This window comes from Episyrphus balteatus, chromosome 1 (assembly GCF_945859705.1).
Source record: "Episyrphus balteatus chromosome 1, idEpiBalt1.1, whole genome shotgun sequence".
NCBI lineage: Eukaryota > Metazoa > Arthropoda > Insecta > Diptera > Syrphidae > Episyrphus > Episyrphus balteatus.
The window spans coordinates 53,912,763-53,928,345 of record NC_079134.1 but is presented as its reverse complement, the minus strand read 5'-3'; the positions used below and the strand labels follow the sequence as shown (position 1 = coordinate 53,928,345).

At 30.7% G+C, this 15,583-nt stretch overlaps 1 protein-coding gene across 5 annotated transcripts in view; it reads right to left on the bottom strand.

Moving 5' to 3' along the window:
• Window positions 1–14,357, bottom strand: part of LOC129920906 (protein abrupt) — a 70,111-nt gene extending 55,754 nt beyond the window's left edge. For 2 of the 5 annotated variants that reach the window (XM_056002423.1, XM_056002424.1), the window contains exon 1: window positions 13,106–13,547. The gene's annotated coding sequence lies outside the window, so the exon portion shown is untranslated. Of the gene's footprint in view, window positions 1–13,105; window positions 13,548–14,277 lie in introns of those variants that run through there. The other 3 variants (XM_056002421.1, XM_056002422.1, XM_056002420.1) reach the window with 3 other exon arrangements.
• Between the last annotated feature and the right edge of the window lie 1,226 nt (window positions 14,358–15,583).

Here is a 15,583-nt window from a genome sequence, read left to right as displayed (position 1 = left end):
CAAATATTTTGGTAGTTTCTTAAAGTTTGGCATTTTTGTAATAATGTTACATTCGCATAATTTTTAAATAAAACATTTTAGTATTAAAAAATAAAAATAATAAAAAAAGTTCGATTTGCACTAGTGTCCGGACGCAAAATTTAGTTTCCGGACAAATTTATTTTAGTATCCGGACACGATAATTTTATATGAATGTATGGTTCTTTTTTCGTTTTTATGAAATAAAACATCTTTTGTTTTTGAAAAAAATATGAACATATAACTTTAATATACAAAAAAGTTTATTAAAAAAATTAATTGTTGAAAAAAAAACTGTTTGGTAGGTACTTTTTAAGGTTAAAATTGTTTTTAATAAAAGTTATCACTAATCAATTAACAAAAAGGACACACTAACAGCATATATTTGTTAAAAGAATTAATAATAATTCATTTCAGTTTAAAAAAAAGATAGGTAGGTACTTTTTTCATTGGGTACCTTCAAAACAAATGAAAGCTTGTTCTTATAAAAAGGGTAACAATCCACTTTTCTTGGCAAACTTTTTGTTAAAACAATTATAAATAAGGACTTAGGTACGTTTATGTTAAAACGAGGTTCTTGGGATGAAATTGAAACTTCGTTCGGAATCGAAGGAATTGTCAAAATTGGAAGGCTTGGAGATAGATTGAAGCACTGTATCATATGTATCACTGAAGGGGTCCTCATTTCTCAATAACATCACATTGTTTCCACCATATCCATATTTTTCATTTTTGCTTCATTTAAAAGTGGTGAAAAATTCAGTTTGGAAGTGCTTGGCCTACATTTTTTGCACCCTAATCATGAACTGTTATCTCCCAATCAGATTAGGGGGATTTAAAGACACTAACGTCAGCCGACAGGATGATGTGGGTTATCTTCGGTGGCAATGCGTACAAAATAACTAGATTTTTAGAACAAAATTCACTCAACTTTAGTGTTAAATGTGACTTATGTCCATCACAGGATGTTCCACTTTGTCATCAAGCAAGCGTTTGTGTCCGCAGTTTGCAACATAATCAAAAAAGGTTTCGCTCCTCATCCAGTAGTGGTCTGATAAATATTTATGTAGCCTGAGGAGGCTAAACAGAGAAAATAACGAAGGGATAATTTTACTTCTGGTATATTTAACTTTATTTCTGGTACATTATACTAATTTCTAATATATTTAACTATATTATGATTAAATATACCAGAAGTTATGTTTTTTTCCGTGATATAATTTGGCTAGTATTTGGGTAGAGACAAAAGCTGGGGTCGAATTACGGCACATGCTCGTTAACGTATGGGAGCTATGTGTCCCTGGCCAACACTTTTCAAATAATTTTAGAGCTATTCAAACCATTTTAAAATGCTTTCTTGTCTAAAAACTGCTGTTCCTTGCCTACTAATGTTTTCAGCTTCTCTCAAAGCTAGAATTGGATTTATATAAATCCTTGTATCTTCTATGGTCTTTGATATGTTTTTTTTTTAATTCATTCCTTATAAGATAACAAATTTTAAAGTACAAAAACACTTAAAATTACATTAAAAACAAGGGTGTCCGGAAACTGAATCCAGTTTTTCAGTATCCGGACACACATATTTTAACTAAGGAAACCCTGTCCGAATACTGAAACATTGAGAGACAAAAGCAATTCTCTTGCATTAAAACCCAAAATATGTTCCAAACTACAATTTTAGAGCCTAAAAAAGCGATTTTTCCTTTTCCCTCATATTTTCAGTATCCGGACACTGTGTCCGAGAACTAAAAAAAGTCTTAAATTTTAGTTTTAGTATCCGGACACTAAAAAATATAATTAAAAAAAAACTTTTTCACTATTTTATTAATAAATTATCAAAATGTATCATTTATTTACTCAAAACTAACAATTTCCTTTTATAATAAAATCAATAAAAAGGTCTCAATTTTCTTAGTTTTGGCAAATGCTTCCCCTATTTTTTTCTTACACAAAATCATTTTCAAAACCTCACCCCTGATGTCGAACACTTAACTGAAGTATATCTCTTAAACCATTCAGGGGATCTGCTTGGAACTTTGCATTTATATTTGAAATACATCAGAGAAAGTATATTTGTGCTTTTATTCGAACTTATTAGGATGATTTACCTATTAATCGCAAAAAAATCACAAAGTGTCCGGATACTAACACTGTCCGGATACTGGTGCCATTACCCTACCTAGGTATTTAAGTTCTGGATTTAAAAACATGAAAGTAGAAATAGGAAGGTACCTACCCTTTACTGTTCCTTCCTTTGATGGATATGGCACGAACTGACAATAAATTTAGTAGAACAAGGTAGTGGTTAGGTTATAGGATATAGGACAGCTATACATAATTGGTATTGGTAAGGTAGATATTTGAATTCAAAAACACCCGAAACCCGATCTCGGAAACGAAAAACAACGAAGATCGTCGCATATAACGTAAAAACTTTTAAAAATGGAGATGCAAAGGTGATTACATGAGGTAGTTTCTATTATAGTGGTATTGGCCCAGTGGATCAGAAAGTTAATAATATCTTGTCCAATGTGATGGGTATTCCACCAAGACAATGACTCTAAACAATCTAATAAGTCTGCGAAGGAAAGGTTTGGGGTCGATCGGGTTGAAGTTATGCAACAGCCAGCTTAGTCACCAGACATCAATCTCATAGAAAATTTATGGAAAGATATCAAAAAGACTGTTTCTTAGCGGAAATCTTCGGATTCGCGGCAGTTATGGAATGCAGTTCAAGAAGCATGGCATCAAATACAAATTGAGTGTTGTAGGACTCAATGCCACGGAGGTGTCTTGCAATAATAAAAAAACAAAGGTTTCTCTGAAAAGTACTGAAAAAAATTGAAATTTGATTATTTTCTTCTTTTTTTTTACTTGAAATGGAATACTTCTAGGTATTATTTTGAACAGTTCCTTTTTATCTAATTTTAAGAAAACTCATGATTTCTACTGCGTTATTTGTTTGAATAATAATAAAATAATAAAGTTAACTATTGAATTGCGATTTTATCTTAAAAAAAAAAAAATTGCTCCTTTTTTTTAACACAATTTATTCTATATTATTCTTATACCTACCTACTTAGGAAATCTTAAACATATTCCCTATATTTTCATTAATTAATGCATCATTCATTCCATCATTATTATATGTAGGTATAACTTACAATTTAACTGTCTTGGATTGAAATCCCACATTTGGTTCGATAAGTTAATATTTTTTTTTAGTTTCTGCATAGCAAACGATTTTCTTACTCACCAAACGTCATTTTCAAAAGATCTCTTAACCTACCCAAGGTACGTATAAACTTAAAATTAAAGGAAATTTTTAAATGAACACGATAACACTGATTTCTGTAAGGACTACAAAAGAAACAGCAATCATTTTTAAAGTTGGTAGGCATTATGTCTCTGCAAATTTTATATCATACTTTCCCTGACCGTACCGATTTATTGCCACACTTATTACGTTTCTATTAATTCCTATATGTATTTTTCTTAAATGATATCCACGTGCAAAAAAAATTGCATTGCTAGTTTGGAACAAACATTTGAGTTTTCTCCTTTTCAGCTCCTGCGCTTGAATGAATCACGAACGTAACGTAAAAACCCCATTCCATCCACCCACTTTCCACACTCACTTACCTAACCACACCACTTTAATCCTGTGTCTACAAAAAAATTACGAAAAAAAAAATTCGCGACACGTGCTTTTTCAGCTGTTTTTCCAACGAGACAAGCACCACCAAAACAGAAAACAGCGAAACAAGTACAGAAAACGTCAAAGCGGAAATGGGGAAAAAAAATTAAAAAAAAAGAGAACGGAAAAGAAAAGCAAAACAAAGAAAAATCGTCCACATAGAGAAGAAAAACAAATAAAATATGGGAAAAGAGGCCAAAAGAGAACAGCAATAACAGTGATTTTGTTGTCGTCGTCGCTTGTCGGCGTTGGGCTTTGCCAATATTTCTCTGCGATGCATGCAGCAGTAGAAGAAGCATTCACAGAAAATTGCAACACTTTTTGACTTGATTCTGTATTATTTCTATTGGGAAGGCGGTGAAGAGTAAAGAGGTTAATAAGTTTAAATATGTATACAGAGAGGCTATGCATGTAGACATCCATATAACATGGAAATTCGTTGACGCCAAAGAAAATCCCTGCATTTTTTACAGACAACGAACGCTTGCAAAGAGGATCGGGTCATGGGGAGAAAAGTTAGAAATTGCTGCGACTGCGTTAGAAATGACGAAAATCGCATAACTTGCAGTGGATTGAGTTGGGTAGGTAGGTAGTATGACGGCTTTAACTCAAAGCAAGAAGGCACACCACAAACAATAAAATTTAAACCACGACCACCAACGTGCCACCTTCGTAGGAAAATTTGCAATTTGCTTACAGAATTCCAGTTTGTGTTTGTATACAAACATATATAATATATTTAGGAGAAGCACACTTTGATTTTGACATTTGGACTTTTGGAAACAAGAACTAGAACAGATACTTGAATGCGTGGGAAGGGAATATCAATTACTGAAAAACTGAAGTAGATTGTTCCGGTTGTACTTGACAGTTTGATTTTGCAAAACAAAATAGAACAGAATATAGGTTGGTTTGGTACCTACCTATGTACATGTGTTTCATTTCCCAAAACCTAATGGTTAAAATAGTGGTACCTATTGGATATCGAATTTCTTTACTTTGTACAGGTGGAAAATGAGGTTGAGAAAAATTGATGGTTTGTTTATTTGGGACTGGTACTTTGAACAGGAAACCAATGCCATTTGGTTAAATGAAAACCTATAAATATTTGTACCTATTTAGAAATATTTTGTCTTTTATTTAGAGTTTCTAGGTATCTCGAAAAATCAATGTCTCTTCTTCGAAATTTTATATACTGTTTTTGTTTTTTAATAATAATTTTATAACTATTATGATGACTAAATCAATTTTTAGTTTTATTTGAGATTATAAATTACTTTGTAATGATTGAAAAATTTGGCGAAGAAGCAGCTTAAAACACGACAAATAAGTGTTTCATAAAAGGAAAACAAAAATGTAAAAGAGTAGTTTTTGGTACATTACAGGTGCGCACAGAAAAATATATGACCACCTAAAAACTAACAGATTGCCATATTGAACTGTTTTATGAAGAAACCTTATTAAAATCACCGATTGATAAGGTTTTTTTTTATAGAGATTTCTTATTATTTTTATGGAGAAAATCTTTTTAAATTTTTTGGAAAAATTTCATATTTTTTTCAACTTGGCACTAGAACAAAAATTGTGACCCCGATTGTTTTAATAAGATTTTCTTCTTGGATGAAAATCATAGAGAAATCTTATTGTTTTTGTTCTATTTTAGGTGGTCTATTTTTCTCTGTGTGGTAAAACTCCTATCTCAAAAACATGTATACTGAAATCTTTCATGCTTATTTGAACATATGTATATTATTAATTTTGACTGCTAATTTTATTTTAAGGGCAATGGACACTAAAGAGCAATTGAATTGCTCTTTAGTATTAAAATAAGCATTCAAAAAGCAGAACTATGGAAACGATGCAGTTGTACCAGAAAACTGGAGTTGGTTATTACAAAACCACGATTTAGATCTAGACCCTTCGGGGAAACATCCTAACCATCGAATAATGTACGAAGATGATGAACTGAATCGGTTATTTTACAAAGAAGATAACTTGTTAAAGTACCTCTTTTAATAAAAACTCGGGGTCATTATAATGTATCTCAAGGAAACTTGCAATAAACTTCGCGAAGCTTCTATTCACAAGCTGCTGGGGATTATTAAGTTGCTTTTTAAAAAATTGCATGATCAGAACACAAAACAACAATAAACAAATTTGGCAGAACTCACGAATCTGTTCTAACCTATTCTTACTCAAAAGCTAAACTATAGAAAGTCCTGTTCTAACTAGAACAGTTCAGGGATGCCAGCACGTAACTTTGTACAATCGAGTTAACTCCATACAATCGATCCAGTGACAGCACCTGTTCTGGATCAATCGAGCATTTTCAATTGAAAACCTTCGATGGTAACAAATAAGATGCTGCCGATATCTACTCGATTGTATCGACCACATACGATCAAGTTACGTGAAATAGTACAGACCAACCTCGCTCAAGAATTGCACAGGCCATGAGTTCAAGAACTTTTATGAAAAAAAAAAAAAACATCAATCTCTGCAACTCCCTATAAAAGAGTCTAAACATTACTTCCAATAAAAACATTTATAAACTTGCCGCTATGGAATCAGCTGGCCCAACAAATTTCTTTTTTTTAGTTCAAATCTTCCGCGCTACTTTAAAGGACTTTCAACACCTTTTGTTACATTCATGCCACGCCGCGTCGCACTACGCCACTCCATCCTACCGCATTGTTAATAATATTTCTTCTCTCAAGCTACTATTTTCTTTTGTCTTAAAGAAAATCGTTTTTGCCACCTTTTCTGTATTTATTTGTGAAATTATATTAAGGTTACTTATGGAATCATTAAAATTCGATTTAAAATTATTCGAAAGCGAATAAGTTTTGGTAAGTAGTACTGCATAATTTACGAAACATCTATTTTTGTTCATATTTATGATACAGAGGAAAATCAAAACGACGAATAGGGGTTTAAAAATTAAATTCAAGTAACATGTAAAAAGTAGGATTTTCAAAGAAGTTTATCTTTTTAATAAAAATTATCGACTTTGGACATAGTCCTTAAAGAGGACCTCATTTAAATAAATGTATAGATATACCTATGTATGTACTTGTACATTGTTCGTATCCAACTGATTCGTATTTAATCTTATTTTGAAAACCTTGGATATCCTTAAAACATCTTTTTAAATATGATCTGATATTAAATTAATAGTAAAACCAATACTTGCCACCAATGGTATTAATGTATCTACTTTAATTTCTTTAAAAATCTGTTCTTTTGTTTTCTTCACTTTGTAAGCTTTGTCATTGTTTTTATTGATTTATTTTTATTTAACATTTTCGCTCTATGGGCATCTTTAGAAATTTTTCGACTATAACAGCATACATGTATAGCTGCCCTGAGCGAAAGAGAGATTAAAATGTGGGTTAAAGTACCGCAGTAGCGCAAAGTAAATTAAGTGAAGGTACTAGCAAATTATGTAGGATGGTATACGCCCAAGTGAAAATTTACCAACCCACTGGGATATATTTAGAATAGATGATTGGTATGTGTTTTGGTCGAATTCAGGCAGCGCTACCTCACCGAACTAGTTAAATCGGTTGATCCTCTATATCCTTCCGACAGCCATCATACCATCCTTTTACTTTCTTAACCAGTTTTAGTCGCGTGTTTATTTCTATATCCATTTATATGTTAGGTACCTAGGTATAGTATCTCTAACTACCCCCTCTTGAAGGGTTCCATTGGAGTGGGGTGATTATTTAGTCCTTACCCATTGCACATCACCTCCAAAAAACAACCAACAAATCACCCACCCATAATAGGCCAATTCATCCCACCACACCACCTTACACCAGAGACTAGGAACAACGCGGTTCTTCTTTTGTTTTTGTTTCGGAATTTTTCATCCGTCGTCGTTTTTTTTTAACTTTTTTTTATGTACCTACCCGTTCCTTTGCCTTGTTTCCAGTGTTTTTAGTCCTTACGCGATAATGACAAATGGTGGGTGGTTATGGGTGGTGATGGCTCTCACTATACAGTGGTTTATTTTAAGGGTGACCACAATATAAGCGGTTGACGGCGGCGAGGCGCGCGGCAACATCGGTGGTGGTGGAACACTGTGACTATACGGTGGCGGTGATGGTTCTGTGCGATGTGCGGTATTTTTAGGAAAAAGGATGGTTTTGATTTTGCCATGAATTCATTTTACGCGAAATTGGGTTCTCTAGATAGGCGAGAGAAAGGGGATGGGTGAATAAAGAACCTTTAAAAATAAATACAAAATATAAAATAGAACCAAGAAATAAAGGAAAACAATTGCTTTGGTTAAAAAATCAAAAGTATTGATGGACTTAGATAAGTTGCACAAAAAAATTTTTTTTTCTTGCGCCTTCAACTTTTTTTTACTGATTTAAGTAACCAAATGGTTTTTGACTTTGTGAATTTATAATTTTTTTTTTGTAAGAAAAGGGGGACATTTAGATGTCGGAATAGACCGTAGTACATATAGATTTATTTGGTGCAGCAAATTTATGAAAGAAAGAAAGTAAGTAGGCATGATTTGTATTTTAGAAATAATATTTATGGAAGGGTGTTTTACTTAATTTGGGATGGGATATGGGAATTGGCTCACATGTAGGTACTTTTAATTGTTTGCAGTTGTGAATGAAAGAAGTTGGACCACTTTAGTTCAAATCTTCAGTTATTAATTTTTTCCTCAAGAAATCAAATTAAACATGAAATCAAAGGACATTTGAAATGTTATGACTTAAACAAGATTACTACTTGTTTTTTATTGTTTTTTTTTGTGATTTTAACTGCAAAAACAGATTCCCCGTGTAAAAAACTTTAAGAAAGTGAAATACTAAATGCGTCACTTACAACCACTTGCCCCATTATAGTGATATAGTTATTTTGTTCCCCAAATCTCCGGAAAGAAAACATTAATTGAAGGGTTATTTTTTTGTTGTTGTTTCTTAATAAATAGAACAAAAATAATCCTTTGCATCGCATTAAATAAAAATAAAAAAAAAAAAAAACAATGACTGCTGACTTTTTGCCATCCTCCAAAAATAAAAGGATAATTACTTCATTTATTCTTAAGAATAAATGAAACAAACCACAATAGCGCAAAACAAACGAAATAAAAAAGAATCACATTAAATCCATGGAAATATATAATAATTGCGTCCCGACCCAGCCCGAAACAAAGCTAAAAATTTGTGACAAATTAAACTTCAGAGTCTGTGTGGTAGAAGGCGTATTTCATTTTTTTTATCTTCTCCTTTTTTTTACTATACCATAAATATATATATTTATTCAAATATATTATATAAAATCTTTAGGCAATTAGCTGCAGAAAATATTTCATCTTTTATTTTAACTGATTTTTATACACTGCTGTTTTTTTAAGGGAAGAGGGTAAAGAATAAAACTTGGAACCAAAATGTCTGCATTTGGCAATTAAATTTCGATTTGAATTATTATTTTTTTTTGTTTAATTTTGTGCCTGCAGTCATGTTCATTATTTGATAGATTATAGAATAGTTAATGTCATGCGAAGAAATTATTTAAAAAAAAAAATGTTGCACTTCAATTTCTCTTCTTTCACGATTAAGTTTTGTGTTTTGTTTTTTTCTTTCATACTTATTAAAAGGTGTATTGCTACAATGTAAATAACTAGTTGCCCCATGCCCTATGGGGCATTTTTTCATATTTGATGTGAGCCATAAATAGTTATATATGTTTTCGATAGAAATAAAACGATTGCTGGAATTTCTACACACGGAAAGCATGTAACATTTTTTTTTTGTGAGCAGACAGTAGCACTAATTACATCTTGGCTGCGGTCCATTCGCGTGATATGTTCGTTAAAACAGAAGATACAAAGATATATTTTTTTTAGATAAACCATCATTACTTCAGGGAACAGAAATCATAGCTTACAACTATCTACGGCTTTGTTTTTTTTTTTTTATAGAAATGCTAATTTGGAATGAAATAATTTAAGAGGTTTTTATACCAAAAAACACAGAACGAAGGTCATGAATGCTTATACTAAGTCAATGACCCAAAAATGAGTTAAAATTTGTAGGTATGTAGAATATCAATTTTCAAAATTTAAATTTATATAAATGGAGAGATATGCCCATTACCAAAGAACTGTTTTTCCAGCGGTATCTAATAAAGCAAATCGTATATCAAATGGCCATTGAATGATGAACTTGTTAAGATAATTATTGTCCTTAAAAATAAAATCGATTAAAATAAATACAAAACATGCTGAAATAAACAGAATTTTTCTCTGGAGAACGAAAATAAAAAAATAAAGTGCAAATTATTATCAAGCTTACACAACAATTTAGAACGACGATTAATAATGTTTCAGAAAATAACACATTAAAATGTATTGTGTAGGAAAATAGTAAATTCATTCTAACATGTGTTTAAATTACTGATTTAAATGAAATGTAACATAATACTTATATGTACGAGTACATTCATATGCAGTTAACTTAGGACACATTCATGCAGTTCCAAAAGTTAAATGCTTTTTGTCATGCCACTTGCAACTTTAAATACCTTATTGCATTTTTAATTTAACAATTGGTTAAAGTTAATGGATTTGCATGGTTTATGAAAATGGTACGAAAACATGTCAAATTAACTTAGGTTAATTTAATACTAGGGGGCAAACGATACACGCTAACCATAGGTTTAAAATCAAAGTAAACAAAATCTAAATTTTTAAATGTTTTTTTTGATTCAAGGTTTGAAAGGAAAAGCTTATACATAAATCATTATTTTACCATAAATAAGGTGCCAGAAATAATTTTAAAAATTCAATTTTTCAATAACTTGAAACTTAATTTTACTATGCATTTGGAAAGGCGTGGTCAAGAGTAACAAACAGCTATAAATCAGAAGATATATTTCTTCGTAAGCTTTAGGTCTAAGTTTGAAAATTATTACTTTTTCTTCAACGTTTCACGCGTGCGGTTACATGCTTTTTCAGGACTAAAAATAAGTAAAATAATTTAAAATATGCTTATATTATTTTGAAATTTCTATTATTAATTTCTATTAATTTTATCAACACATTTGTATCGAATTTTTGGAATATTTGAACGAAACAAACAACGTCTGAGTCTCTTTTTTTTTTTAAATATTTCGAAAGAAATTATTTTTTTAAATCTTTTTTTACAGTCGGAAATCAGTATAAAGTTGCTGATGACATGGTTGAACATTTACAAACAAAAACATTCGATCAAAAATCATCTGAAACATCAAGACAGATAAGATTATGTAATTAAATGTTCAGTTATTGAACAGTCGTCATAGTTGATTTTGAGGAAATGGCGAACATTTGAACATAATAAAGCAATTTTTCGATTTTTTATATAAATTCGTATTTTTTCTAAACTACACACAGAAAAAAGAAAAAACACTTATGTAGATAAGATTAACATGAAAAAATATTCTGTTTTTTATTTATTTTATTCATTCTAAAACGATGTTTTTTTTAACTAAAAAACATGTTAAATCAACGCGAAACGATATTTCATATCAGCAAAATAAGTCATAGCTAAAAAAAATTTGAATTGTGTTAATTTTTGTTGATTTTGCATTGTTATTTTGCTGTGTGATTTAAGACAATAAACTTCCATGACAAGTATACTTTCATAAAATAATAATTATGTCTAAAAACCTCCGACAAAATTAAGACAATCACTGATTTTTAAATTTGATAAGCGAAATTTTTGAAAATTTCCCAAACGATTTATTCAAGACGTGAAAACAAAAAACAAATTGATTCTTGTATACAGAATTTCTTTTTTGGCATTAGTAAAGTTTTTGTAAAGAAATCGTTCTTAAAGTTAAAACTTCAGAAAGAAGAAGTACCTAATCGTATTTTAAAGCATACTTTAAATGGATAGCAAAAATACAGACTTAAAAATCGATAAATGATAAACAAGTTACTTTCAGGATAAAAATGTTAAGAAAATAAGCCAAAACTGAAAAACCGTCGGGATTTTTTTCTTGTTTTTTTTTTCGGTTGATTCACAGATAAAATGTTGTGTTCAAATGTGTTGTTTTTAATAGTTTTATTCCAACAAGAATTTATTTTTTCCTGTTCATCTAACGGTTTACTCCAAATTTTTTAAAAGGGATTTTTATCATTTCTTAGTGTTTTTTCAACGTTTTTTTTTTAAATGCGTTGTTGAGTTTCAACAAACCGTCGAACCATTTAATGTCTTTTTTTGCAATATTTAACTATTTCTTAGTTTTACTTAATTTATTGTTGTTTTTTTTTTAATTGAAATTTTCCTAATTTATTGTAAGAACCAGTAAAAACATTATTAATTAATTCATGTTAAAACAATTCAAATTTTTTAAAACCAGTTGAAGTTTAGTAAAAATAGGTGTATTTAAGAAAACAGCAGGGAAAAACGTAAAAACCCTAATAAAAACCGTTTTGCGTGATTTGAACTTCCACCAAATTCAATGAATTAACTCTGATCGTTTGTACAAATTTTGAAAATTTATTTTCAAAGCTTGTAAAACTATGCCTTGCATCTTTTACAAAAAATTATATTTGGAACCTAACTTTATTTTACTCGTAAGATGTGTTTAATATTTTAATTTCAAATATGAATGTGATTGTTAAATTCTCGGTGTAGAAAACGGATACTTCTTAAACTAATAATGATACTGTTTTGTAGAAAAAATAGTAGTGTTTTAATTTTTTTTTTAATCCTTAGTGCATGTCATTTCATTTGGATATTCTAAGTAAATTCGTACCTATAAACTACATACTCGTGTCTGTTGTATGTGCTAAAATAAATAAATAAAACAAATTCTAATAAGCCTGGAGTTCCTAAAAAAACAGCAAAAAACAGCTTCCATTTATTCAACAAAGTATTAGTACCTACCTTTTCTTACAGTGTGTCTGTTAAAACGAGTCCTAAATCTGTCAGAATTTAATCTTAATCAAGGCTAGTTATTATGTTTTATTTCGAGGCAGGTTTAACTCGAGGGTCACAGTTGGTATCTACAAAAATGCTAACTGCTTTCGACTAACAGAATCCTTACTTTAAATTAAAACATTTTTTTCAATATTCCTAAGAAAATACCTACATAACATGAGTTAAAGTAGTTATAATTACCAATGTTGGCAACTGTTAAAATCTATAGTAGAACCGAAAACGCAGGGATAACTTTACTTCTAGTATATTTAACTTTATTTCTGGTATATGTAACTACTTTCTGGTATATTTAACAATAGTATGATTAAATATACCAGAAATAAAATTATCTCTGGCGTCATTTCCTATTTGGTTTAGGTACATACTATTTTTAATTTTTTTGAATGTTCAAAATTTTTTTTAGGTTAAATTTAAATTCCCTAAGAATAAAACTTACCTTAACAACAACTGTTTAAACGACTGCAATAGAATATCCTTTTTTTTTATAAAACTCATCGAAAATCAACACAAATATTTTATTTGATAGGAATGTTTTGCAGTTCCTGTTTTATAATTATTATAAAATATCCTTTCACTAGACACAATCAATAGATGGGTGATGTATAAAACTTTAAATATCTTTTTATATTTGTTTGTTTAAATTTATATCAAGCAACGATTCACCAAAGTAGTTTCACCAGTAGAAAATCATTTTTTTCTATTCACTCACTTCTAGATAAATCAATTCAAATTAATTAATCAAACATATGCATTCATTTCCGTTTGCTTCATTCTGCATTCGCAGAAAAAAAGAAAAACAAAATAAAGAAAAATAGCAAAACAAAACCAAACGAAGAGAAAAGTGAAAAATTATTTTTTCTTACGAACGGAGCACTGCGAGAAAAGAACAACACAAACAGTTTTGATTAATACTTTTGAAAAAAAAAAAAAAACAATTAAAATTAAAAAAAAAAAAAACAAAAACAGAAAAAAAGTCGTTAAAAGTTGGGTAATGCAATTTTTTTATTTCAACTGTTCAGTGCAATGCTACACTCTGTACACCGTTTGACTGTCACAATTTTTCGCTCTCTCTCTCGTTCTTTTGCATAGATGTCATGTGCGGCCGCCACATTTTCTCTTCATTTCCGATAAAAAATAATAATAATAAAATAATAATAGAATTATACTGCAATCTGTTTTATGCACTGCTTGCGGAAATTCTATGTGCAATTTTCAGTCGAGAAGAATGTGCAGCAACAAAAAAATTAAAAGAAAAAAAAAAAAAAACATTCACAATAAAATTAATTTAAACAAATAAAACAGTTATGAGGTAACATCCGTTTCACAAAACCGGGTGACAGAACCAACAAAACTTCCGGATTATTTTGTTTTACCGGTTTTTTTTGTTTTTAATAAATAAAAATATTCACAAGTTTGCAATACTTGTTAAGTATTTAGAAAAAAAAAACTAATAAGATCAAATAATAAAATTACTCTTTTTTTTTAATGTTAATTGGATTTTTATTTTTATAAAATAATTTTATAAAAATAAAATAATTTATTTTTAAGTACACTTCAGTTAAAAGTGTATGAAGAAGAAAAAAGGTTTTAATTAGAACTGAAACACACAATTTAGTATAACGGATAGGTATGACAACGAACACGACGAATACTAGCTATCTGCCTGATTGCTAAAAATGTACTGACATTATTACTTCGTTAAAAAACCTGAGTAAGTGTACAACCTGCGCACATTAAAATTAATACACAAAACACAATGAAAAACAAAACGTACGTAACAACAACACCGAAGAAGAAGACCAAACGTCTCGCCCGTCCCGACCGATTGTCATGTTTGTTCGTTCGTCTTCGTCCGTTCGTCAGTGTTTCTTCTTTTTTTTTTTTATTTTTATTGTTGTTTTTTTGGTTTTGTTTGATGCTGTTGTACTGCTGCTGACGCTGAGAGAGTGCGAGCTGCTGAGTGTGCCTCTATCTTCTCGTCCTCGTCGTCTGCTTGTGCAAGTTGTGTTCTATGAATAAGTTCCTAAAAAGAACGCACAGCGCATAAACAGAAAACAGATAAATATTCTGTTGTTTTTTCCTTTCTGTCTATTTGGTTGGGGATGGTTGGTGTGGTGCTGAGCTGGTCTGGTGGACAACAACACAATACACAACATGCTGCACAGATACACAATTTCAGAGATTGGAGCTGGTGAAGATGGCAGTGGGGTGGAGATGGGTTGTTATGGGTTGGCTTGGCTGGTGGAAATTGTAGACGGAAGAGATACTTTTTTGGATTGAGCTACGATTGATTCTAATTTAACTGTGCAACCAAAAAATTGTTCTCAACGAACTATATTTTCAAACCTAGTTGCGAACTTGTATTATCGAAAAAGGGCTACCATCTATCATAGTTTTTGTTTACAAAAGTTGTCCCTCAACGAACACCAAGGCTTAACGCTTTTGCAGATGAACAATGAACATTTTTTTCAAAAAAAAAAAAAAACTTAGTAAAATGTAAGAAAAATAGATGATGATCACACAGAATTTTGAAGAAAAATGAACTCCATCAGAACAATGTTCAATGAGTCCAAAGACTACTACACAGAGATTATCCTGATAGAGTTGCATTTTGTCGAACGGTATTATTATAACTTTACAGTGAAGAATCGCGTTTTTTGGACAAAATTCTGTGGTCTTATAAACCAACACTCAAATAAAAAAGTATGGTACACAGGGGCGTACACACCATTGGGGCAAGTGGGGCGGTGCCCCGGGGCCCCCAACACGCCAGGGCCCCGTAAGAAGACAATGCAGAGTAGCCAACTGGTTATAAAAGTATCGAAGCAAAAAGATAAGATATTTGACATGAATCACTTCGGACACAAGAGAGACAAATAAATTACATATTATTTTGGGGCCCCAAAAATTATTA